Source organism: Notamacropus eugenii, chromosome 1, assembly GCF_028372415.1.
Source record: "Notamacropus eugenii isolate mMacEug1 chromosome 1, mMacEug1.pri_v2, whole genome shotgun sequence".
In the NCBI taxonomy this organism is placed as follows: Eukaryota; Metazoa; Chordata; class Mammalia; order Diprotodontia; family Macropodidae; genus Notamacropus; species Notamacropus eugenii.
The window spans coordinates 421,900,079-421,926,501 of record NC_092872.1 but is presented as its reverse complement, the minus strand read 5'-3'; the positions used below and the strand labels follow the sequence as shown (position 1 = coordinate 421,926,501).

Here is a 26,423-nt window from a genome sequence, read left to right as displayed (position 1 = left end):
TTGATAATTATTTTGTTCTCATCTTGTTCAATGGAGTTCACATTTCTTTTACCTGCAAACTCTGGATTGTGGCTATGATGTTCACGGGAGTTTTTATTTTGGCTTTTTTTTTTTAATCACCATCAGATTCAATCCATTGTCACTTTTTCCTCTAGTTCTAAGAAAGTAGCACAGTTTCATTTATGGTTTCTTGAAACATGGTATCCAAGGTTAAAGCATTTTGGATAGTCGTTATTTTCAGGAAGTGATGATTCTAAGATTTTCTTTCCTTGACCTATTTTCCAGGTCAATTGTTTTTGACAATTATTGTACATTATTATTTTGATAATGATCTTACATTTTTCTGGATTTTTCTTCAGTCCTTTCATTTACTTTTAATATTTCTCATCTCATGAAGTTGCTTTCTATTTGGGTGATTTTAGTTTTCAGGGAGATCCACTTTTGAACAAGGTTTATTGCTGTCCCATTTGACTTCTTTCAAGCATTCCTACAGGCCTTGTGACTAGGACATTCTTTACCTGAGGGTTTGCTTAGATTTTCTTACGGAGTTACCCTCTTCTTCTGGGTTTACTCCCTTGGGTTTCTCTCAGTCCAAAGTATTTCTTCATTGTGTTACTATATCTTTACTTTCAGTTTTTGGATTTGGGATTTGTGCTTGGGTCAAATCCCACTCCAATATTCCTGAAAGGTATAAGCAGGCTCTTCTTGATCCTAAGTTCAGTGATTAAGACTAGACTCTACCTTTTGCAGGAATTGTCCAACCTTGTCTCCATTCTCATTCAATTCAATGCTCCCTAGCATCTGGGATGGGTATATAAGTTACCTGGAAACTAGGTCAGGCATGGGTTGTCTGGGTTATATATTCAAGTCCTTTTACCTACAACAAATGGGCCCTTATGTTGCCCTCCCCTCCACCACACTGGGTGTTGGATTGTCCTCATTTCTGCCAACCACTTGGCCCCTTGGACAGCTAGATGGCTCAGTAGATAAAGAGCCAGGCCTAGAGTCAGGAAGACCTAAGTTCAAATGTGACCTCAGACAATTAACTAGCTGTGTGACGCTGGGCAAGTCACTTAACCCTGTTTGTCTCAGTTTTCTCATCTGTAAAATGAACTAAGAAGGAAATGGCAAACCACTCCATATCTTTGCCAAGAAAACCCAAAATGGCATCATTATGAGTTGGACATTAATTGAAACAAGTGAACAACAACAATAAAATTTGGCCTCTCAGACAGCTTCACTGGTTGGTAGTCTCTTGCCTCATATGAGGTAGTTGAGTTGTCCTTCATATAAGATGGCTCTGGAGGACAAGTGAGGCTGGTGACTTCGTACAACCTTCCCTCACTCAAAACAAAGTCAAGTGCAAGTCATGTCATCACTTCTCTGATGGCATAATCCTCTTTGGCAACAAAGGATGAACATAATCCTGTGAGCAGACATAGTTGGCTGAATGGGGACATAGCTAGCTGGGTAACTCAGCTCCTCTTCTCCTGTCTGCCTCCCCCTCCCCTTCCTTCTCTCCAAAGGAAGGTAAATTTGGATGGTCAAAAGATGCTCAGTTGACTTGGGTTTTACTGGTCCCTTTTTCCTTCCTTTCCTTTCCTTTCCTCTCCTTTCCTTTCCTTTCCTTTCCTTTCCTTTCCTTTCCTTTCCTTTCCTTTCCTTTCCTTTCCTTTCCTTTCCTTTCCTTTCCTTTCCTTTCCTTTCCCTTCCCTTCCCTTCCCTTCCCTTCCCTTCCCTTCCTTGTCTTGTCCTGTGTTTTCCTTTCCTAAAACCTTAAACCTAATGTACTTTGAAGCTGGGACACCAATGGGCCCCTGCCTAAGGACTCTTCTGGACCCTCCTGGCTTTAGAGCAATTACCAATAGTAACTGTTGCTGTTTCCCTCCCAGCCTGATGTCTTTCTTTTTCTTAACCTCATTAAAAGGACCATGTCCTGGCTACTTCTTAAACAGTCTTATTCAATAAATGGGCATTGCCTCACCCTAGGTGAGTACCTGCAAACACCTTGGCCTAAAGGGCCCAAGGTCACCCAGTGCATCCTGGGTCGTCTCCAGTCATCCTGATGAATATCTGGCCACTGGATTCAGATGGCTCTGGAGGAGAAGGGAGGCTGGTGAATTTGCACAGCCCTCCTTCACTCAGACAAAGTCAAGGGCAAGTCATGTCATCATTTCTCTGATGGCATGGTCTTCTTCAGCAACAAAGGACAAACACAACATATAAGACTCCAAGTTGAACCCTGATTGTCTCAGGCTTTCTCTACAATGTCCAGAAATATTTTCAGTTTACTCCCCTAAATTTCATGTATTGGAAGTACCTTTCACCTCTGTGGCACCTCTTTCTAATGGACTGGTTCTTTCCACACCCTCCATTATAAGGAAGAGGGCCAGGCCAACCATTTTTCTCCATTCTTGATATTCCCAGATTCTCTCTACAATACCCAAGCACTGGGAATAGTATTTTCTTTGCCTCCGATTGTGAGCTTTTTTATGCGCTATCATCCCTACTGGCCTTTAAGCTCCTTGAGGGCAGGGACTTTCTTTCAGCTATATATATATGTATATATGTATATGTATATGTCTATATATGTCTATATATGCATATTTCTATCACTTACTATGGTGTCTGGCAAATAGTAAGTGATTAACAAATGCTTGCTGACTTGACTTGGTTTGGTTCAATCTCTTGCCACATACGGAGCCTCCTGGTCTTGCTTTGTCTCTCATTGTGGATCCTGGATATTCTAATAATAATATTATTATTAGCTAACATTTAGATAGCATTATGTGCCAATGAACTGGTAAGGAAATCTGAAGATCTTCCCTGCCCATTAATAGGCCCATGTGACCTGCCAAGTTGAGCTTTGGCTCAATCCATAGCTTGAGTCACATGAAACCCATGGTGGGAGAAGCTTGCCTAATGGATGAAGCATGAAGAGTGGAGCTGAGAGTGAGGCAGAGCTGGGAGAGAGCAAGCAGGGCACAGCAGCTAGCATGAGTGAGAGAGGGAGTGATTTTGCAAAAGGGAGCTTATTTGTGGGGAGACCTGGTGGAGGGAAAGCTTGGGATAGCCATACTCCCTCTACTGGAAAGTATACAACCTTTGTTGTTACCATGGTGGAATTGGCTTTCTGGTACCTGAATAAATATCTCGGTATCATTGTTGAGAAAGAGAGTTGGGTTTTTTGTTTATTTTGTTTTGTCTTGTTTTTCTATGAATTTACCCTGGAAATACACATGCATATTCATAGTGGCTACTGTGAGTATCACATTGGCATTACCACCAGGCACTGTTCTCGCACTTGATCCTCACAACAGTCTTGAGGGGGAAGAAGGTGCTACTTTTATTCTCATTTTATAAATGAGGAAACTGAGGCAGATAGAGATTAAGTGCCTTGCCCAGGGTCACATAGCTACTGTCTGAGGTGGTACTTGAACTCAGGTCTTCCTGACTCCTGACACTATCCACCGAGCCACCCAGCTGCCTCAATTATTATTCACTTCTAACCACCTGCTTTAGCTTGTCTCCACTTTGTACTTGCATGTGATTCTATCAACTGTATATGAGGTTTGGAATTCAGTGGGTGGGTGAAAGGTGATTTCTGCTTTGTTTTCTTTATCATTATTCTGGATTTTTAGAATTCTACCAATGTGTGTGTAGAGAGTCCTAGCTCCTCTAGATTCTAAATGAGAATTTAGAATGGCTCCATTTTCTCACAGTTCCCAATGTGGTTTGTTGTAGTCTGGAACAAGTTGCTATCTTGCTATTATTATTTTATATTTAATGTTCTATGGACTATTACACAGGCGGTTAAATAACTGCTTTTGGTAGTTGAATCAAAGTATTAAGCTGTAAGCTCATGCTCTGCAGGCTCTCTGACAGCATCCTCAGTACAACTCAAGTACCAGACATGACAATATAATTATTATTATCACCATTTATTATTATTGTCATATTCCTAGCACCCAGCTCAGTGTCTGGCACAAAGCATCCATTTAATATATGCTTGTTGATTATTGATGATGATGTATACTATTTATTGAGAAAATGTTTTGTAAATCTCAAATCATAATAGAAACACAAGGTCTTATTAATATAATCTGTTCACAACTGCTAAGAAGGATGATGATAGAGGCATGCCAAAGAAGAGAAGAGTGAAAGAGATCTGCTTCATGGGTGTGGAGATAAGCCCCTTTACGTGCATTGCTGGGTGCATTGCACAGCCCCTTCCTTGATGCTTGGGACTCAGTCTTCATTACATCCATGAGACGGGGGATTTCAGGCTCTGGCATCAGCCTTTTCAGCAGCATCTAATTGTGCCAAATTTTATTTGAGTCTTTGCTGGGGCTGTCACTTCATCCAATTAAGTGGAGGTTATAGAAGGATCCACTTGTCATTACTGCAATTCCTCCATGTGCTAAATGCTCTCAGAATCTTAACTACCAAGCAGCTAAGAAGCAGGACTGCTGAGGGTGCTACACAGCATCTCTGGTTTCCAGACAAATCCTAAGAATTTAGGGAGTCAAGGCATCCATTGGTCAGAGAAATCACCAGGTCTGAGTCAGTAATGCGTTGCTCAAGGAAAGGAGCTAACTGCAAATTATCAGTCACACACCTCCTCCCCTCCCCCCTCCCCCCACAAGGTCCTATTACTGCAAGGACTCAGAGCAGGAGAAGGGCTGGGGACTGGTAATAGTTCTTATATTGAAGTATTTTGTGAGCTTCTCATCTTTACAAACTGTCAGACTCATCATCCTATGTTAATCCAATCATGTTCCTCCTCAGGTCAGCAATCTTTCAGCAGCTCTCTATTACCTGCTATGTAAAGTTCTAAACCAGGGGTGGGGAACCTGCTGCCTTGAGGCCACATGCAGCCCTCTACATCCTCAAGCGTGGTCCTTTGACTGAAAACAAACGTAACAGAACAAATCCTCTTAATAAAAGGATGAGTTCTCTAAAACTTGGATTCGGTCAAAAGGCTGCACTCAAGGACCCAGAAGGCCATGAGGCCCACAGGTTTCCCAGCTCTGTATCTAAACCTTCTGCTTAGCACTCAGGGACTTCCCAGCATGATGCCATTCTGCCCCTCTAGCCTTACCACCCCTCATTCTTCTCCACGTTCTCTGCACTCCAACAACCCAGATAATTTTGAGCCCCAACGAAAGTGTGATCTTCTCTTTTCTCTGTCGCTCTTGCTTACATCATTCCCGATGCTTAGAACACTCTGCTTCTTTGTCTGATGACATCTTATCCATCATTTCAAGGCAAACTCAAATGCCACCTCCTCTATGAAGCCTTCCCTGATCTTCCTGGTCTGTAATAATAATCTCACTTCCCTTGTACCACTCAGTGATACTGAATTAACATACGAAGTGCTTTTCAAACCATAAAGTGCCAATAAATGCCAGCTATTAGTATCATTACCATTATAACTATTTTTTACATGCTGCTATAAAGTTCGCAAGGTTCTTCATATACGCAAAGTCCCTTTAATCCAAGTGATGAGATTATGGAATGACTGTGTCAGAAAGGAGAACACTGAATACAGCAAAGTATGCACTCTGACCTCTTGTTGAAGGACATGTGTTTTCCTAGAATGACATAACATTGATTAGTCCCCAGCAGTCCAACACAAATAGGGCATTGATAGAAGAAGATGACTGTCAACCAAAAGTGGAGGAATCACCAACACAGGGGTCTGAAAAGAAAGATTTCATCTATCTTCTGTGTCCTTTCTCTGACATATTTTACCAACACTCTCTCTTCCTTGGACTTCCAGCAAGGGATGGGGGAGATGTATCTCCATCTAAGCAGTAATGGCAGCTACAGCTTCACAGAAGAAGGTACATATTCTTCACCCGAGAAGTCTAAATCTCTGGAAGCTTTCTTTTGCTTTGATGTCTTCTTACCTGAGCACAGGCCAGCAACTAGCAATTGAGAGAAGTGGATTTTTTCAAACCTTGATAGGTAGAAAGTTCCATAATCCCAAAGTCAGATACCAGGGGATCAAAAGAAAGATTGCTTAACAGAGATAAAAAGCATCACAACCAAGAGGATCCCACAGCTGGAACTAAAGAAATAACTCAAGAAAGTCAGAGCCATGCCCTGGCTGGTCAGGAGATGCTGCCCTTAGAGGTCATGGATTTGAGGTGACTATGAAATATCAGTTCAGCAGTCCCACAAAGGGCCTTCGCTTTTGAGAGGGGAAGAGAACAGTGAGCATAATGCGCTATTTGAGAAGGTTTATGTTTTCTTTGTTTCTTTGTGGGTACTTCTGAGTTCTTTTGAGTCTTAAGGATTTCCCATGGTAAAGGAAATAAACTAGTGCCTTCGACCTGCTATTCTATCATACAGAATACCTTTGCTAGAAGAGATTGTGGTAGTCACATATTGTGGAGACATGAGACAAACTTTAGCTTCATTTTTAGAGAGCTGGGGGTTAAGAGGGAGAGAGGGAGGGAGGGAATGCTTAACACCCTCTTTGGTGCCATCCCTTCTCCAATGAAACTTGCAGTTATGTGTGACCTCAGAACCAGAATTCCTTGTGGGAGAGAACTCCACGGGCTGATTATACCTGCTTAATTTCATTCCTTTCCTTCAGAGGGAGGGTATGATAGGTGAGAAATGTAGTCATTGTGCTCTTAGTTTGATTCAACTGTTATTCTCCAGTCTCAGTAAGGGAAGGAAGTCAACTAATATTCAAAAATGGCTGATGTAAAAATAAAAACATCAAACTAAAGCATCATTAAAACTTTTTTAAAATGAAAAACTCAAACTTTAAGGCTGGGTGACAGGGAAGGATGGTCTATTCCATCCATAATATTATAACTATAAACCCCTGGCATTTGAGGAGATAATAGATTAGAGATGTATAGGATCATAGATTTTGTGTGTGTTTATCCTTCGTTGCCAAAGAAGACCATGCCATCAGGGTAATGATGACATGACTTGCACTTGACTTTGTTTTGAGTGAGGGAGGGCTGTGCAGGTCACCAGCCTGACTTCTCCTCCAGAGCCATCTGAATCCAGTGATCAGATATTCATCAGGATGACTGGAGATGACCCAGGATGAGGCAATTGGGGTTAAGTGACTTGCCCAAGGTCACACAGCTAGTAAGTGTCAAGTGTCTGAGGTGAGATTTGAACTCAGGTCCTCCTGACTCCTGCACTGGTGCTCTCTCCATTGCACCACCTATTTGCCCCAGCATCATAGATTTAACACTGGAAGGAACTTCAGAACTTATTTGAGTCCAAGCTCCTCATTTTACAGATGAGAAAACCAAGACCCATAGTTGTTAAGTGACATGCCCAGGGACACACAGATTGGAAGTGTCACAAACGCAGTCTGAACCCACATCTTCCTGACTCTGAATCCAGCACTCTATATACTGTACCACACTACCTCTTCAGAGGCATCTTGCCTGGCTAGCATTCCTCTGACTCATTATAATGTTAATGGGATCTATGTTAATGGGAGTTAAAGATCTTTCCTTCCCTTAATAGGACTCAAGGGAAGCCCATTTGGGGAGGAACTTGTTTAAAGTTTGCTTATAGGGAGGTCTGCTTGCTTGAAGGCTTTCACATGTTTTGTTAATTAGGCATGGAAGCAAAAGGGTTGTGATGCCTCCTGGCTCTAAAAAGTATGTACATACATATACATACATACGTACACATGTGTGCATGTACACATACATGCACTCTGAGGTGAGGTTTTGCTTTGGGGCACCCTCACTGGAAGAATATTTGTGTGATATGGTCAGATGAGACTCTGAGTATCCATTAAGGAGCCCTCTGGCTTTGAAAACTCAGATGTTGGTGTTTCTTTCTCTGGTAACCATGTATGTATATAATGGTCAGACAGTTGAATCTGTCTGTTGATCTGTGATGTATGTATTGCTTATAGTCAGACAGTCAGAAGCCCTTTCTGTTGGTCTTTATTTCTCTGCTTGTATTTCCTCTGTTGGTGAATGTAATTAAGGTAGACTGTTAACCCCCTTTTAAGTTGCTTTCCTTGGAAAAGCATATCTAAGAACCTGTGCCAGCAGGTCATCGTGGATGTGTCCGTGGGCTTGCTGTTACACTCACCATGGCTTATAGTTCAGATCTGCTTAGATCCTCACATTCACCCTCCCTCTTCTTGGACCTTCAGGTCTGATAGCTTGATTTTCCTGGCCTTCCTCCACACTTATGCAGGTTTTCTAAGAAAGCTAACAGCTAGCCTATTTGACTCTGCTGGGGCAGTGGTCCACCTGGTTTATCCAGGGGGCTCACAGTGTATTTCCTTCATCCCAGACCCAGATGCCTTCTTATTGTCTCTACCACAGTGGACAGCCAATTTAAGCCTTTCTACTCTGTTCTGGCTCTGCCAGTGGGTCAGAACAGGTAAGGCTCTCCTCTGTGAACATTCTATCCCACAATTTAAATGGATGCTCCTTATGCATATTTTCTTTCTAATGGTAAATCATGTCTACCCTTCCCCTTTCTCTCTGATTTATCTAGCCTCACATTTTCTCCGAAACAAGGTGAATCTGCCACTATGTAAAACCAGTTTGGCCACAGAAGAGTGAATGCTTGAGGGAGAGAGGGAGAAAAGCAAGAAGAACACTCTGAATGTGAGCTGAATGATATTATTTTAGGTGAGGCCAACAAATTTTATCCTAGAAAAAGAGGCTCATTCAGAAGAGCAAATAGATCAAAACCATTCCCAGGCCAGGGCTGGCTTTTTGCTTTGTTTTCTGAAGATATAGGGAGAAAGAAACAAAAGATTTGGGGCAAGAAATCAACCCAGGAATTCCAGCTCTGCGTTAATCAACCCCATCCCCTTCACATGCATCTCTCAAAATACAAGTGCTGGGTCTTTGCTCAGAACACCCAGGTCAAGTCCAAGCCAGCTGGGGAACTCATTAGCACCTTGCTGAAACCAACAGGCTGTCTGCCTTTCAGGAGTCATTTTGAACTCTCTCACTCCAGTTATCTTCTTGCAATCAATATACGGCTTCTGGAGAGAGAAAGCACATCAGCTGTTGTAATTCTAAGAGCTACTGGAAGGCTGCAGGCTCCTCCAAGGGCCCCCTCCCTGAAACTCACCCTCTGCCCTCTCATCTATATTCATGAACACAAATATATTCATCTCAAAAGAAACAGGTTTGGGATCCCTGCAAAGATGAAACTGACAAGGCTTGGTGCCTAGCCATTCCGTTCTTCTTTGGCTGGTGAATTCTTAGGCAAGCTTCTCTTCTGTTCCAGTTGCCAGGTACACAACTCATTGGATTAGCTACTCTGCTCCCTTACTTTGAAGAAAAACAGACAGGATTTGCTCACAGCCTTGTAAACCTTGGTTTGCCCACAGAGGAACTGAACAGCACAGGGTAGTGAAATGAATACCAGATGAGGTGTTAGAAAGCCTGGGTTCCAGGCGTGTTGCTGGAGAATGTCAGCTATGACTCAAGAGTGACTGAGTGACCCTAGACCAGTCACTTCCTCTTTCTCAGACTCATTTTTTTTCTTTGTGCAGTGAAAGGACTGCACTTCTAAGACCAGAGCCAATGTTCCAAACCTATTCATTGGAGTCACTCCTTTCGGACTTGCCTTGATTGGGCCTAAGTTTCCTGAACTTCTCAGCTATCAATATTGATTTTTTAAAAGTATATTAAAAAGAGTATTAGAAATATCCATATGTGTTGCGCATTGCGCATGTTTTCAGACTTTTTGATATACTGATCAATTATGCTGATTTTTCTTCTTTTTTTTCTTTAAAAAATACTATTTGTTATATGGGATGGTTCTTTGGGAGGGGGAAAGATACCAGGGAAAACTATGGTGATATAAAAAAAAAACCATAAATAAAACTGATTTTAAAAAAGAGCTAACAAGAGTAAAAATATTCATCACAAGTAACTTGAAAAGACATTCCAGTTAAAGTGGGTCCCACTCCACTATGTTAGTGAGCCATACTAGACAATGTTTAGTATTTGTTCAGGAAGCAGTCCAATATAATAGAAGGATAAGTAGCCTTAAAGTCAATGTGAGATAAAAATTTCAGTCCAAGTTTTGATGTTTGTTAGCTCTTTGGGGCAGCTAGGTGGCACAGTAGTAGACAGAGTGCTAGTCTAGGAGTCAGGAGGATCTGACTTCAATTCCAGCCTCAGACAGTTAGCAGCGGTGTCACAAGTCACCTAACCTTGTGTGACCCAGTTTTCTTATCTGCAAAAAAATACTAGAGAAGAAAATGGCAAACCACTTCAGTATTTTTGCCAAGGAAACCTCAAATGGTATCACAAAGAGAAGGATGCAACTAATCAGCCAATTAAAAAAAGAAAAATGCTGTGTGACCATGGACAAATTGTTCAACCTCTCTGAACCTCAGTTTTCTCAGCTGGAATGTGGGAATCATTACATTTGCACTACCTACCTAAGAGAGTTGTTGTGAGGAAAAGGGCTTTGTAAACTTTAAGGGGAGGGATTGATAGATTGAGGTTATGATTTTGTTAGTGGGAAGAAATCCCAGGAGAGAAAGCTCCTTCCTACTACTCATGCATATTAGAATATTTCTCACAGTTTACAGTCGTAGTGAGTTATCTCATGCACTGAACTTAATGGGACCATGGATTCATAATTTTAAGTGGGAAGGGACCTTAGAAGCTTCTGAATCTAACCCTTTTGTTTTGGAATATGTGGAAACTGAGACTGACAGAGGGTAAGTGACTTGTCTGCAGTCATGCGAAATGCATACATACACATACACATACACACATGCACTCACACATACACACACATACACACACGCACTCACACACACACACACACACACAGCCCTAGTCTCTGAGACAGAATTTGAACTCAATTCTCCCTGACTCCATGTCTAGCCTCTCTAGTACCCAGCTGCCTCCCACAGTCAGTATGTGTTAGAGTTAGGACATGAACTCAGATCCTCCCGGCTCTGAGGCCAGCTCTCTCTCTCCATACAATACCTTGCCTTTCCCATGAAAATGGGAGGGAAAGATTAACATAATCATCATTACTGAGTAAATCATCATTCCCATCAGTGAAAGAAAAAAAAAGGAGCTCCTTCCAAGAAAGTGGGGCGGGTGAAAATGTTGTAAAGTGGAATTGATTTTATATTCCTAAAAAAAAAAAAAACCTCATGTTGATTATTTTTATTCCTTTCTCTGAAGCTTAAATACAAAAATAGATGATCTTTTTTAGTAGCCCTGTCATTAGCAGGAGCTACAAACACTAAATCTCCCATGTGGGGAAACACAAACAAAAAGCAATTAAAGAAGAAATCTCCTGAAAAGGAAGGTAAAGGGCAGGGAGTTTACTGATACTCCTAAAAGATTCCTCAGGTAGACTGGGCATCTTACCTCCCTCCAAAGGGAGATTTAGTTAGGAAGGGGTAAATTACATTCATTCCCTACATAATACCCTAGCCAGGAAACTCTCCCTCCTTAGAATGAGTGATTCTTTGCCCATTTTTTACTACAGCCAATTTTATGTCTTAGAACAGCTTGATCTGCATTGGTGATGAGATTCTAGAAGCATGTTCACTGGTTCACAGATAAGAAGGGACTTTGGGGGTACATTTAGAAAAACCCACTCATTTTATGATACCCAAAAAGGGGAAGTGGATTATAGCTGATCCAGTTCTCTGACTCCAAAACCAGGGCTCTCACTATTTTATATAGTGATCCCAAAGACATTCTACATAATTTTTCTTTCTTCTTGGTACCATATAAGTATATTTAAGGGTTGAGTAAGTGTCTCTATGGTCCTTAAGTGTTGGCCATAGGACAAAAGGAAGGAAAAATATTTTTAATTATTGCTCACGTTATTTCCCTACACAATGTGATCCTGACAACAATCCTGTGGGGGAAGGATATGCATTAATTTACACATTTTACAGATGAGGAAACTGAGGGTCATTGGCAAAGTAACCTGCCCTGGATTTTACAGCAAATAAATGGTGGAAACAGGAATTAATCATATTTTCTGGCTCCAAGTTCAGTACTGATTATCCTTTGTAGAATGCATAACTTCAATACTTGACTGGTGGAAAATCACTTCCCTTTCCTAAAGTCATAGTTTCTTCATTTGAAAAATGGAAGCAGCAATCTATGCCTTAGAATCAGAATTATGGAACAAGAAAAAATCCTAGAGGCTATTAGTCTTCTCTATAACTGAAGCAGGAATCTTGTTTACCATCTTCTTGATAAATACTTACACAACCTTTGCCTAAAGACCTCCAGTGATGAGAAACTCAAACCTGGCACAAAGTAAGCACTTAAGAAATACTTGTTGACTAGCTGACTGTCTCTTGAGGTAGGTCATTTGGCTATTGGAAAGCTATTACTGTTAGGAAATTCTTCCAACCATAAAATTATTACATGCCTCACAGACAGCTGGGTGATACAATAGATAGAAAATATACTTGGAGTAAAAAAAATCCAAGTTCAAATCTGGCCACAGACACTTACAAGCTATATGACCTTGGGGAAGTCACTTAACCTAACTGCCTCAGTTTCCCCATCTGTAAATGGGGATAACAATAGCACCTATCTCCTAGGATGGTTGTAAGTATAAAATGTCATGATTTCACAGTGCCTTGCAAACCTTCAAGGACTATAATACATGCTAGATTATTATTGATTCATAGAGTTGTAATGAGAAAAGGCAATGACATCATATAATGCAGTATGGAATCATTGACTCTAATCCTAACCACTAACAATAATCATTCATCCAGTACTCAGATGCAAATAAGGCACCTGTTATGAGCGATGCCCTCTGCTTGAAGCTAGGGAAGATGCAGTAGTAAGGAAGATTGGGTTCCTGAACTTGGGGAGCTCCCAATTTAGCAAGGGAGAAAAGAAATGATTACAAACAGCTACTGTTTTGAAGGTGAACATGGCAAATGCAGAGGAAAGAAACACAAAAGCCCAGTGAGTTCAAAAGATGTAAGATCCAGGGAAAGTTCCTTGGATAGGTTAGCAATTGAACAGGATCTCGAAGAATGAGGAGGAATCCAAAAGGCAAATATGGAGGCAAGGATGCAGGATACAGTATGAGCAAAGACTCAAAGATGAAAAAGCACAGGATGTGTGATGGGACAAGAAGTGAATCAGTTCCACTGGTGAGGAGAGTATGTGATGGGGAGAAGGCCAGGATGGTCAAGTGGGCTCTTCTCTCTCCAATTTATTCTCCAAATTACTGATAATTACTGATTACTGAATTAAAAGTCCACTTCATCACTCTCTTGATCAAAATTTCAGTGGTCCCTCATAACCCCTAAAATGAAATGCAAACTCCTCACCCTGGTACTGAAGGCCTTCTACAGTCCAGGTTCCACCTAGCTTCCAGTCTTATTTTATATTATTCTCCCTTCATACCCTCTATGGTTCAGCCACACCGCTCTTCCAAAAAGTCCCCAGAACTTGGTATTCAGTCCCCCACCTCTGAGCTACTGTGTCAGCGGACAAGCATTCTGCTGTCACCATCACTTCTCAAAATCCTTTTCTTTCTTTAATGTTCAACTCAGAATGCCAACTTCTTTGTGAAGTTTTCCATGATCTCCCTAATTTTTACTGTTATATTCTTTACACCAATAATTTATATTGATTTACATGTCTATAGGAATCATGGTGTAGTAGATAGAGAACTGATCTCAAGGACAGCAAGACCTGTGTTCAAGTCCTGTATCCCATACACAGAAGAAGAGAGAGACAGAGACACACAGAGAGAGAAAGAGACAGAGAAAGAGACAGAGACAGAGAGAGACAGAGACAGAAAGACAGCTAGACAGAGACAGAGAGAGAGACAGAGACATAGAGAGAAAGAGACACAGAGAGAGACACACAAAGAGAGGTTATGTGACCCTGGGCAAGTCACTTAACTTCTTTATGACTCTTAAGTTTCAGAAAAAGCACCAAACTATATTGGTAGAGACAATGTCCTCACTGGGAGTTCCCTATATTAATGATATCACAGGAATAGCGCCATGAGCAGTGCCCCATGTGGCCCTCTAGGTCCTCAAGTGCCTCAAGGTCACAGGTTCCTCACCCATGCTAGTCCCTTATTTTCTGTCTATATATGTTTCAACCTCACATAGAATGTAAACTACTAATGGTAGGGTCTCTCCTATTTGTTTGACTCCCTAATCCACTGCAAAAAGTAGGTATTTAATAAGTGGTTGCTGAGCTAGATTGTGGTAGGTATCCATTCAATCAATAAACAAACATTTATTAAATGCCTACTGTGTGTCAGGTATTGCTACCAAGACAAAAAAAATGAAATGATCCCTTCTCTCAAGGGGCTTACATTTTTGGGGGGAGAAGGGGAGTAACAAATACCCACATACACATACACACAGGTAAGTATGTATGTGTGCATATATATGGCTATATATAAATATATAAAATACAAGATAAGGTGAATAAATACAAGTATATCTGAAGTTAAATACAAGTTAGTTAGGGAGGGAGGGAGAGAACTAGTAGTTAAAGGATCAGGAAGAAAGTGAAGCCTGAGCTGTACATTGAAAGGAGAGAGGAACTGTGAATAAAAGTAGTGAAGAGGGAGGGCATTCCTGACATGGGAGATAGCCAATGCAAAAGCATGGAGATGAGAGGAGACCCATGTGGGAGGAATAGAGAGGTCAGTTTGGCAAGATCTTAGAGTACAGAAAGAAGAGTAAGATGGCAAGACTGAAAAGATAGGGAATGACAAAATTATGAAGAGCTTTCAAAAGCGAAACAGGAATTTCTATTTTCTCCTGCAGGCAACAGTGAACCAGTAGAGTCAGATGAGTGTGGGAATGACATGGTCAGAGCTATGCTTAGGGCAAATGTCTTTGGCAGCCATGTGGAAGACAGCTTGGGGTGAGAAGAGACAACTCAAAGCAGGAAAATCAATGAGGAGTTCGTTGCAATACATTAGGTAAGAGGTCACGAGGACCTGAAGCAAGGGGATGGCTATGTGAGCAGAGATGGGCTTGGATTTGAGATATGTTGCAGAAGGGGGGAAAAACAAGATTTGACAAATGAATGCATATGTGGAGTGAGGGAAAGTGAAGAGTCCAAGACAATGCCAAGTTAAAAAACCTGCACATCTGAAATAATGGTAGTTTCTTTGAAAGTAATTAGCAAGTTTGGAAGATAAAGAGGGTTTGTAAGGAAAGGTGATTTTTTTAGACATTTTGAGTTTGAGGCGTGTCTAGAATATCCAGTTTGAAATTTCAAATATGCCATTAGTGATGCAGGACTGAATCCCAAGAGAGAGAACAAGGCAGACATGATCTGCATGCAAAAGACAGTTAAATTGATGAGAATTAAAGAGACTACCAAAAGAGGAGAGAAAAAGAAGAGGAAAGGACCTAGCAGAGACTTGGAGATGATACCCACGCATAGGGAGTGGGCTATGGATGATGAGGCAGTGAAGGGCACTGAGAAAGAACAGTCAAGTAAGGTAGGGAGAGAATCTGGAAAATCTGGAATGTTGATATAACCATAACACTCAGCCTGTCCAGCCACTATCCCTTACTCTGAGAGCCTAACCTACCCATCTCCTTCTCAGACCATACATCTCATAGGATAATGTATCTAGAGCTGGTGGGAGCATTAGAACCCATAGAGTCCAACTCTTTCATTTTATAGGGAAGTGGATTGAGGCTGAGAGAGGTTAAATAACTTTCTGAGGTTCACAGTAACTGATTGAGACAGGACTAAAACTCCAAGTCCAGCACTCAAGTTCACTGTGCCACTTAGCTTTCTCTAGATGACCTAGTAGATAAAGGGCAGGGTCCAATTCCAGAGCCAAGAAGACCCAAGTTCAAAACTGGCCTCACATTTAGTAGCTGTGAAACCCTGACCAAGTCACTTAACCTCTGTATGCTTCAGTCATCTTCTCTGCAAAATGAAGAGGTGGAGCTCGATGGTATATAATGCTCCTTCCAACTCTAGACTCATTATCCTATGAAAAATACAGATAATAAAGGCACCTTCTTTCCAAAGTTATAAGGATCAAATGAGATAATATTTTGTAAAGCTCTATATAAATGCTAGTTATTATTGGGGCAGCTAAGTGGCAACATAGTACACACAGAGATGGGCCTGGAGTCAGGAAGACTCATCTTTGTAAGTTCAAATCTGGCCTCAGACATTTACTAGCTATGTGACCCTGGACAAATCACTTAACCCTGTTTGCCTCGGTTTCTTCATCTGTAAAATGAGCTGGCGAAGGAAATAGCAAACCACTCCAGTATGTTTGCCAAGAAATTGAAAAATGACCAAACAAGTTATTATCAACATCATTATCATTTGATGCTACTTTTTAAAAATGTAATTTTACTTATCTTTTCTTTTTATATCACCTAAATTTCTCCCATATATCTCTGCCTATCGTTCTCCCATCCCAGAGAGATGGACCTTTTCACTACTTCTAATAAGGGTGATAAATGATAATAGTAATAACTCAAAAGATATAGTTCTTTGAGATTTGCATGATTCTATCCCCACAACTACACCATGAGGCATGTAGAGCAGGTATTATATTCCCTACTTTACTAATGGGAAAAATGAAACTCAGAAAGGTTAAGTGATTTACCTATGGCAGTATAGCTAGAAGGGTTAAGAAGATGAACTGAGTGACCTATACTTGACGTATTAAATGGGGAAAGACTGAAGGGAAATGACCTGGTTGGAAGATTTCTGGGATACTTCCAAAAAGAGATGCATGACTACTCTGTTTGCCATTTCCCATGAGTTTCAACTCTTCTCACCAAGAGTCAAGGAGCAGAGCAGATAGAAGAAAGAGGTTTTGTTTTGTTTTGTTTTTTAAATATGGTATTCAAACTGTCTCTAAGTAGAGACCTGAAAACATCCAAACCTGAAAAAGAAATGAAGTCAACAACCTGCCTGTTAGTAAAATGATGGTAAAAAGAGCACCTGTCCAATCTGTTGCCTTGCTCTTCCTAATAGAAATTATCTTTGCTCCTCCCTTCTACAACATTCAATATGTTCCATTTAAGATAGCAGCCTCAGGCTCCATGTGAGTTCTTCAGGAACTGGAATCCTGAGGTTAGGCTGACAAAAAGGTCACTTTCATATTATCCCTCAGATAAATGAGAGTTGAGGATGTAAAAATAAGATGAGCTAATGAGTGTGATTGGGCTTTGGAACATGTTATACCAAAAGGTTATATAGGATAAAAATAAATTGCTTTTCTAAGGGTTGAGATAAATGGACACTAGACTCAAATTGAATTCCTTCAGTAAACTAAAACCAGAGAATCACAGAATTTTGCGAGTCAAAAGGATCTAAGTGACCAACTAGTCTAACACATACCCAAAAGGAATTCTAATTTCAATATGCCCAACAACTGGTCAAGCAGCCTCTGCCTGAGAACCCCTAGAAGCAACACACACCACTTCTTTAGGCAGCCTGTTATACTTTAGGATAAGTTTAATTGGCAGAAAAGTTTTCCTGAAGTCAAGCCCAAACTTATCACTTGACATCCTTCACTAGCTGCTCCTGGTTCTGCCTTCTAACTCTGCCTCCATATCACAGTCTTTCAAATACTCAAACAATGTATGACCCCCTTCCCACATTCCACCCCATCCTTCTCAGTCCCCACAGCCATCCTTTCTTCTTTATTCCAAACATTCTATTTCAAGAAAGGTTTTGAGCTTTTCCTAACATGTAGGAAGGATTAAGAAGGACAATCATAGTATCTTCTCTTACATGTTCCTCTGTGGCCCCTTCAGAGCCAGTCTTGAACCAAGAGGCAACAGTTATTGTCTTAAGTTCTCTTGCAAAGAAAGGAAAGCTTCATAAGGCTAAAAGTCACTCAGCCTTCGGGTCATACAAAAACAGGTAGTGGGCCTCACAGCCTTATGTTTGCAACCCCAATACATCTGCTTGTGAATTTTTCTCAAACTATGACAAATGGCTACCTGATTGGTTTAGTCAGTTCACATTTTCATAATATCTCATGACAAGAGTCTTTGAATGACTGAGTCACAGTATTTCAGAGCTGGGAAGGACCTCACATGTCATCCAGCACAACCCTTTAATCTTGGAAGAATCTTTTGATAATAAACAACACAAGTGACCATTCCAGTCTCCACTTGAACACTTCCAATCCCAAGGATGAGATACTCAATTCCACTGTTAAATAGCTCTTATTTTTAGAAAGTTTTATTTTCTTATACTCTTTCAAAATGTGACCCTAAAATGAGTTCTCTCCTTGGGCAACTCAGAATAAATTCAATCCCCCTTCTATTTACATCCCTTTAGCTGCCTGAAGCCAAGCATTTTTTTGTCAGCCCCACCCCCCCGCTCCACTCATTTCATCTTCTTCAGATCAACCAACCTTCACATGATATGACTGACCCAATTTCTGACTCACCTCTAACTTGTCAACTTTTCAAGTCTTCTTATGGACCCAGGATTCACAACCTTGGAATAACTCCATTTTCCATCATCTTATGGATTCAGACTCCACAACATCTCTCACATCAATTCCTTCTTTTGTCTCATAAGATAAGCACCATAGTTTAGAAAACCCTTGTCATCTCTCAGTTGAATTCCTGCAATTTCCTACTATGATCCGCTGTCTTCAGTTACCCACCTACCCACCTCCATCCCCCACATAGCTGTCACATTGATATTTATCAAGTACACATCCTACAATGACATTGATCTGTTCAAGAACTTTCAATGGCTCCCTATTACCTCTTGCCACTGGACTTCGATGACTCTTGAAGACAGACTGAGGCTAGCAATTTTGTGCAGCTTTGCCTCACTTAAATCCAATTCATGTGAAACCAAGATATCTTACATGATGACACTGGTCCTCTTCAAAAATGAAAGATGAACAAGATCCCATGCAAACTCTTCTTTCCTTCACAGTCTGATTCTAATGCATCCTTCTAAGTTGACTTCACATTATTTCCCCTTCACATATTCTTGGTTATAGGCAAAACTAGTTTATATGTGGTTCTTCACACCTCACATTCCATTGCCTGTCTCCATGCCATTGGAAAGACTGTCATGAGGAATGTTCTTCCTCATCTCTGCCCTCTGCAATCCTCTGCTCTCTTCAAGGATCTGCTCAAATGCTCTTTTTAACACGAGGGTTGTTTCCTGATTCCTGTTTTTAGTAGTCTTCTCTCCACTGCCATATGCCTTTCTGTATATTTCCTATTTATTTATCTGTGAATATATTGGTTCCCCTCAGTAGAACATAAGCTTCTTGAGGGCAGGGGTGGTTTTATTTTTGCCTCTATATCTCTAGGGTTTAGAACAGCTCTGGTACATAGCTGGCAAATAACAAAATGTGTATTAAAATGAGTAAGCCATGAAATATTCATCAACATGGGTATCATCCCCACTTTACTCAAGTTTATCAATGTGCCCTATAAAATATGGTACCCAGAATGAAACACAATCACTCGGATGAGTTACTATCTAGCTAGAGGGCAAAGGATTCACCAGATCCTTTGTTCAGCACGTTATGCTCTTGTCACTGCAACCCCATGTCATATTAACTTTATTTTAGTTTAGTTTTTGCTCCTCCATCAATAAAACAAGTTCCTCACACAAGGATGCTCTGACAAAGCTCTGGCAGTCCTTACAGCCTGCATCTTTGGGAAATCCTCACAAATTCTACTGCCTGCTTGCTCTCCAGTAGATCATATCCTTGAACACTGTCTATTCCTGGCATCCCTGGACAAAGACAAATTTATTAGGATTAAAGAAGACAATCCAGCAGCCATTGGCACCTAGGTGGTGCAATGAGTAGAGCACACTGGTCCTAGAGTCAGGAGATCTGAATTCACATTCCACCTCAGACACCTACTAGTTGTTTGACTTTGAGCAAGTCATTAATCTCTGTTTGACTCATTTTCCTCAACTACAAAATGGGGATAATGAGAGTATTTCTTAGCTGATAGTAAGCACTTAATGATTATTGACTGATTATTGTGAGGATCAAACGAGTTAATATTTCTAAAGTCCTTTGCAAATGCTTATCATATAGTGAGCACTAGAAGAATGTCTTATCTCCTCCTTCACAATCAATTGCAGGTTTGCTAAAATCATGGTGAAAAGAAAAGTGGATTTGGAGTCAAAGAACCTGGCTTCAAAGCCTCACTTTACCAATTCCTTTGGGTAACTTTCAATTTAGGGAAGTAATTTCACTCCTTGGGATCTCAATTTATCCATCTGTAATCTGAGTAGGTTGGACTAGATGAGATGCCAAAGCTTTGTGGCACAGTGGATAGATAGCAAGACTTAGACTCAGGGAGATCTGAATTCAAATCCTGTCTTAAACACTTACTTTGTGACCCAGGGCCTCTTTTAGCCTCAGTTTCCTCATCTGTAAAGTAAAAATAAACAAGAGCACCAACCTCACAGGGTTTTTACAAGGATCAAATGACAATAACATTTGTAAAGTGCTTCCCAAAACTTAAAGTGCTTCATAAATGACAGATATTATTACTGTTATCTAAGATTACTTTCAATTCTCAAGCCATAATTTTATAAGACAATGATGCCAAGCAGGCTATATGGTAGTGATGCTGGCCTCTTACCTTTCTGAAAATCCACCTGTTAGTCAAGTCTAGTCTTAAAGACAGACTTCTGCTCACTGTCTCTGAAACTGATTTGTAAATGGCATATGGCTAAGACTGACAGGAAGGAAGAAAGGAAGGAAGGAAGGAAGGAAGGAAGGAAGGAAGGAAGGAAGGAAGGAAGGAAGGAAGGAAGGAAGGAAGGAAGGAAGGAGGAGGGAAAGAGAAAGAGAGAGAAATAAAGAGAGAAAAAGAAAGAGAAAAAGAAAGAAATAGAGAGAGAGAAAGAAAAAGAGAGAGAAAGGAAAAGGTAAAACTTTACCATTTAATTGACAGGCTATTGAGACACTGAGCTCAGGTACAATGAGGCTGACATGGATGAGGCCAGCTGCAAAGACAGTGCCACAGTCTCCAGGACATACATATTGCAGCCACTCTCCCAGCTACACCTTTGGCTACCACCCTCACCATCAATGACCTTGGGAAGACTTAGCTTTTTTATTCCATCACAAACATGAGATCTGACAAGTGACACAAAAGCCAACATGCAGAGAAGTCATTTAGAAGGCATCAAGGGGACATTTCATTTTTTATAAAATGAATTTTATAAATTTTAAAAATTGAATTTTTACCAGTTTGAAACCTTTTAAAGTGGCCAGTTAAGAGTGTCTAAATGATTTGATTTCCATTTCTCCCTAGGTTGCACAATGTCATATTGTAGCAAAGGAGATGATAACCATGGTGATGAGAATGCTGGCTTACATCCAGGAATTCATGAAAAGTCAATATTCAACAAAAATTTATTAATCACCTTCTGTATACCCAGCACTTGTGTACATATTAAAGGAATGTTTGAGAAGTCCTTTCTCCTCACAAAGACCTTGTGTCCTACTTGAGGTAACAAGCTGATACCTCTGAAATGCCTATAAAGCTGTTTTATATCTTCTGCATCACTCTCTGAATTTCCTGGGATTGTGATTCTTCTGAAATCATACCTATGATCTCCCAAGGTAATGTCTACATGTTAATTACATACATGTAAAAGGGACAATGTGGTACAATGGAAGAAGTCCTAGTGTTGGAGTCAGAGGACCTGGGTTCAAGGCCTGTCTCTGCTAATTAATACACATAAGATCTTAGCTAGTGATAATAATAATGTACATTTTATATAAATGCTATATGCAGTTGGGACAGCTAGGTGGCACAGGGAACAGAGTACTGGGCTGGAGTCAGAATGAGACCTGAGTTCAAATCCTGCCTCAGACACTTGCTAGCTGGACACGTACTGACCTGGGAAAATCACTTAACCCTGTTTGCCTCGGTTTCCTCATCTGCAAAATGAGCTAGAGAAGGAAACAACAAACTGTTGGGAATACCCCAAATAGAGTAACGAAGAGTCAGATATAGCTACAATGACTGAATTACAAGAAAACATAGACTTACTATGTGTTCAGCACCATGCTACGTGCTCTACAGATATTTCCGCGTTTGACCCTCACGGCAATCCTGGGAGGTAGGTATTATTATCCTCCTCATTTTGCAGATTAGGATCCTGAGAGAGCCTAGGGACTTGCCCAAGGTCACACAGCTAGTTTGTATCTGAGGTCAAATCTGAACTTGGATCTTACTGACTCCAGGTTTTGTGCTCTGTTGTTCTGTCTAGCTGTAAGACACCTACCTATGTGGACTTCACTTTCCCCATCTGTAGAAGAAGGAGGATGAACTAGACCAGGAGTGGGGAACTTGTGGCTTCAAGGTCACATGTGGCCTTCTAGGTACTCAGGTGCAGCCTTTTGACTGAGTCCAAGTTTTATAGAATAAATCTTTTTATGAAGAGGACTTGTTCTGTGAAATTTGGATTCAAAGGGCCACACTTGAGGACCTAGAATGCCACACATGGCCTCAAGGCTGTAGGTTCCCCACCCCCAGACCACACGGTCTTAAAGGAGGTCTAGACTGCAAAACTGAAAGGAGCTGTTTTCAATGTGAGGAACACTTGGTAATGCAGATGAAATCCATTCATAACTTAGTAAATAAGTCCTAGGGAGGTACCTGAGAGATATATAGGCCAAGTGATATGCCTTAGGTCAAGCAGCTAATATATAAGTTATCAGAGGCAGCATCTGAATCCAGGTTTTCCTGGTTCCAAATCTGGCATCTTATCCATTCCATCACATTGCTCTTAGAAGCATTATACATTTATAAATATAAAAATGATAACCAAATGCATATGACCAAAGGGGGTCATATGCAATATCTCATTTGAGCTCAAAATATTCTCCATTAAGAAAAGATGTAAGAGCATTTTGCCTATTTTAAAAATAAAGAAACTGAGGATGAGAGAAAGTTGTGATTTGCCCATGATGACATATACCACCAATATTACAACTGGTTCATGGTATTTGCTATTATTATCTTCAGTCATTTTTCAGTCATATCCAGCTCTTCTTATCCCATTTGGAATGTTCTTGACAGATACTGGAGTAGTTTGCCATTTCCTTCTCCAGCTCATTTTGCAGATGAGCAAACAGGGTTAAGTGACTCATCCAGTCACACAGCTAGTAAGAGTCTGAGGCCAGGTTTGAACTCAGGAAGAGGAATCTTCCAGACTCTATACCCTGCCCTCTATCCACTTAGTCATCTAGCTTCCTGTGTGATTAGTTGTGACTAATAAAGTATTCAATTGCATGGATCACCCAGTGAGAGAGATTCCTAGAAATGGAAGGGAGGTCACAGAGTCCAGCACCTACCCAAACAAGGTTGAGGCAGCTAAGATAAGGAGGGGAGAGAAGACTAAGAACTTCTTTTCCCAAGATTGCAATACTGATAAGAATAAAATGACTATGGTTCTACAAGTCTCCTCCAGCTATGCTGTGTCCCTGTAGCACTTAGTAATAAAATGCTTTAAACATACTGTAAGGTGTAGACTTCAGAAAAACCTGGAAAGATTTATATGAACTGATGCTGAGGGGAGCAGAAGCAGAACATTATACATAGTTACAGTCACGCTGTGTGATGACTAACTTTGATAGAATTAGCCCTTCTCAGCAATGCAAGGTTGCAAGACAACTCTGAAGAGTTCATCATGGGAAATGTTATTCACATCCAGAGAAAGAACTGCAGATTCTGAATGCAGATAGAAGCAAAGCATTTGCTTTCTCTCCCTTTTTTGTTTTGTTTCTTCTTTCTCATGGTTCATTCCATTGATTGTAATTCTTCTTTACAACATGACTAATGTGAAAATGTATTTAATATGAATATAATATGTAGAGCTCACATCGGGTTGTACCCTGTCTTGGGGAGGTGGGAGGAGAGGGAAGGGGAGAAAATTTAAAACTCAAAAGCTTGTGGAACTGAATATTGTAAACTAAAAACAAATAAATCAATTTTAAAAATATATACTGCAAGGAAGAGTAATGGGCTGTGCTTCACGGAGTGCAGGAAGGCAGCAAGCCCTGGATTCAGAGTCAGAACACTAGTACATGGATCCCAGCTCTGCCATTTACTAATGGTGCAACCTTGGATACATCACTTCTCCCTGAGCTTTAATTTCTTCTTTTGTAAAACAGAAGGATTAGACTAGATCAGCCCAAAGATCCCACCTAGCCCTTGTTATTCTGAGATCTGCATCCTTCCCAGCAGGCCAAACTGAAGGATCTCAGGTTCAGAGAGATGTGGGGACAGGAAACAACATGGAAAGGGTACTCCAATGAACCCAGTTGTGTTTGTCCTTCATTTCTGAAGAGGACCGTGACATCAGGGAGATGACGACATGACACCGCTGACTTTGACTTGAGTGAGGGAGGGCTGTGCAGGTCACCAGCCTCACTTCTCCTCCAGAGCCATCTGGATCCGGTGACCAGACATGCATCAAGATGACTGGAGATGACCCAGGATGCAATGGGAGACCCTGGCCCTTTTAGGCTAAGGCCTTTTCAGGTACTCACGTAGAGTGAGGTAATGCCCATTCAGTGAATAGGCCTCTGTAAGAAGTAGTCAAGGGATGGTCCCTTTAATTAGAAAAAGAAAAAAAATCAAGCTGGAAGGGCAAGACCCTCAGGGTTGCTGTTCCAAAGAGAGACAGTTAGTAATGATATTAACTTTAAGCCAGGAGGAATAAATCCAGTACTGGGGTAGCAAGGAGAAGAAAAGAATGAAGTCTTAGGGAACAAACAATACCTGTGTGTTGACAAAACTTTGTCCCCTGTCACCTCTTCCATGAAGTCCCCTCCCACCTGCCCAATCCAAAGTTCTCACAATTCCCCCTTACAGTGGAAGAAATATTAAGCACCTCTTCCTTTCTCTGAAGATGTGGAGAGTCTTATCAGTTTGAAATCCTGCATATGATAGTATTCAATGTTAAAAGAATCTTATCCTTTCGAGAATGGCTATGAGGGGATAACTTTGGGGAGTTCACAATAATTCATAAAGATTATCAGGATGTCAACATGCTACAGTGAAAAGAATGCTGAATCTGGAGATAGAATCTGGGTTCAAATGTTCTCTGTCATTCCCTATCTGAGAGACCTTCAGCAAGGCACCTAACCTGACTCGGCTTTATCTGTTAAATGAGGACATTGGACTAGATGAGGAGTGGAGAACCTGCAGCCTTGAGACCACATGTAGCCCCTCTGGTCCTCAAGTGTGGCACTTTAATTGAATCCAAACTTCACAGAACAAATCCTTTTATTAAGGATATATTATTATTGTTCTGTCAAGTTTTAATTCAGTCAATTGTTGTTCTGTCAAATTTGGGTTGAGTCAAAGGGCTGCACTTGAGGACCCAGAGGGTTGCATGTGGCCTCAAAGCCGCAGGTTCCCCACCCCTGGACCAGATGAACTCTCAAGACCCTCCTGGCTCCAAAGATTTGCTCTTATAATCTATTAACACATTGTGAGAGGATGGCAATGTTCTCAAGTAGAATGAGATCCCACCATGAGGAAAGTTTGGACCTTGAAGTACCAATATCATCACCATAATAAACCAAAGAACTATGTCTGTAACCTCCCCATGTGCTTAACAAATACTGCCTTTGGTTTGTAGTTATGTGTATGTATATAGTATTTTCTCTCTAACTAAACTAGGAGCTCATTGAGGTCAGGGACCATGAAACTTCCACTAAATCCCCTCCTTCTAACATATGCACACTAAGCTCAGGTCTTTGTCTACAATAAAAGCTCAGTAAATATTTGATGAACTGAATTGAACTAGGGTAAATTAAAGGTGCTAATTGCAGACCAGTATTCACTTTGCCTAAAATTGTATTGCTGGAGCTTAGGAAGACACACATTTGCCCTTGTGGGCAAAGACAAGCTTGATGTAAAGCAGAGGCCCAGTACAAGAATGTTAACCAAAAGTGATAAGGAGTTGTGATGAAGAAGCAGAGGAAGAGTCATTTCTGCAAAGGTAAAAATGTCACACATACACGCACACGTACACACACATGTATATATATATATTTTATAAATGTATATTTCTATGTATGTATATATGTATGCATGTGTATATGTATGTATGATGTGTGTGTACACATATGTGTGTGCATATGAATACATGTGTGTATATGTGTGTATATGGCATGGGAAATTGTAAACCAGCCTTTGAATCAAGAAGTTGTCAATCCAAATCCTACGTCTGACATGTAACAGTTGTGGGCCAATCAATGAATTTCTCTGTTCCTGGGGCAGACCTGTAAGACTACTGGGCACAGAAAAGCTTCGTAAGAAGAAGGGGTTCTCACACATTGAAGAAATCCCAGGTCCACACAAAAAACAAAGATAATTTTTTTAAAGTCACTAATACCTATGAGAAAAGCAAACAGGCAAGCTGAGCATTCATTGCCTTTTCAAAATACAA

At 40.8% G+C, this 26,423-nt stretch overlaps 1 protein-coding gene and 1 long non-coding RNA gene across 6 annotated transcripts in view; one reads left to right on the top strand and one right to left on the bottom strand.

Moving 5' to 3' along the window:
• The window catches only part of PTPRT (protein tyrosine phosphatase receptor type T), a 1,308,680-nt gene that overhangs the window by 711,305 nt on the left and 570,952 nt on the right, over positions 1-26,423 (bottom strand). The gene's annotated exons all lie outside the window — the stretch shown is intronic.
• LOC140518917 (uncharacterized) lies at positions 1,444-21,514 on the top strand. Its single transcript, XR_011972044.1, has 4 exons — positions 1,444-1,530; positions 8,503-9,256; positions 14,777-14,934; positions 21,266-21,514. It is a non-coding gene; the product is annotated as an uncharacterized lncRNA (long non-coding RNA).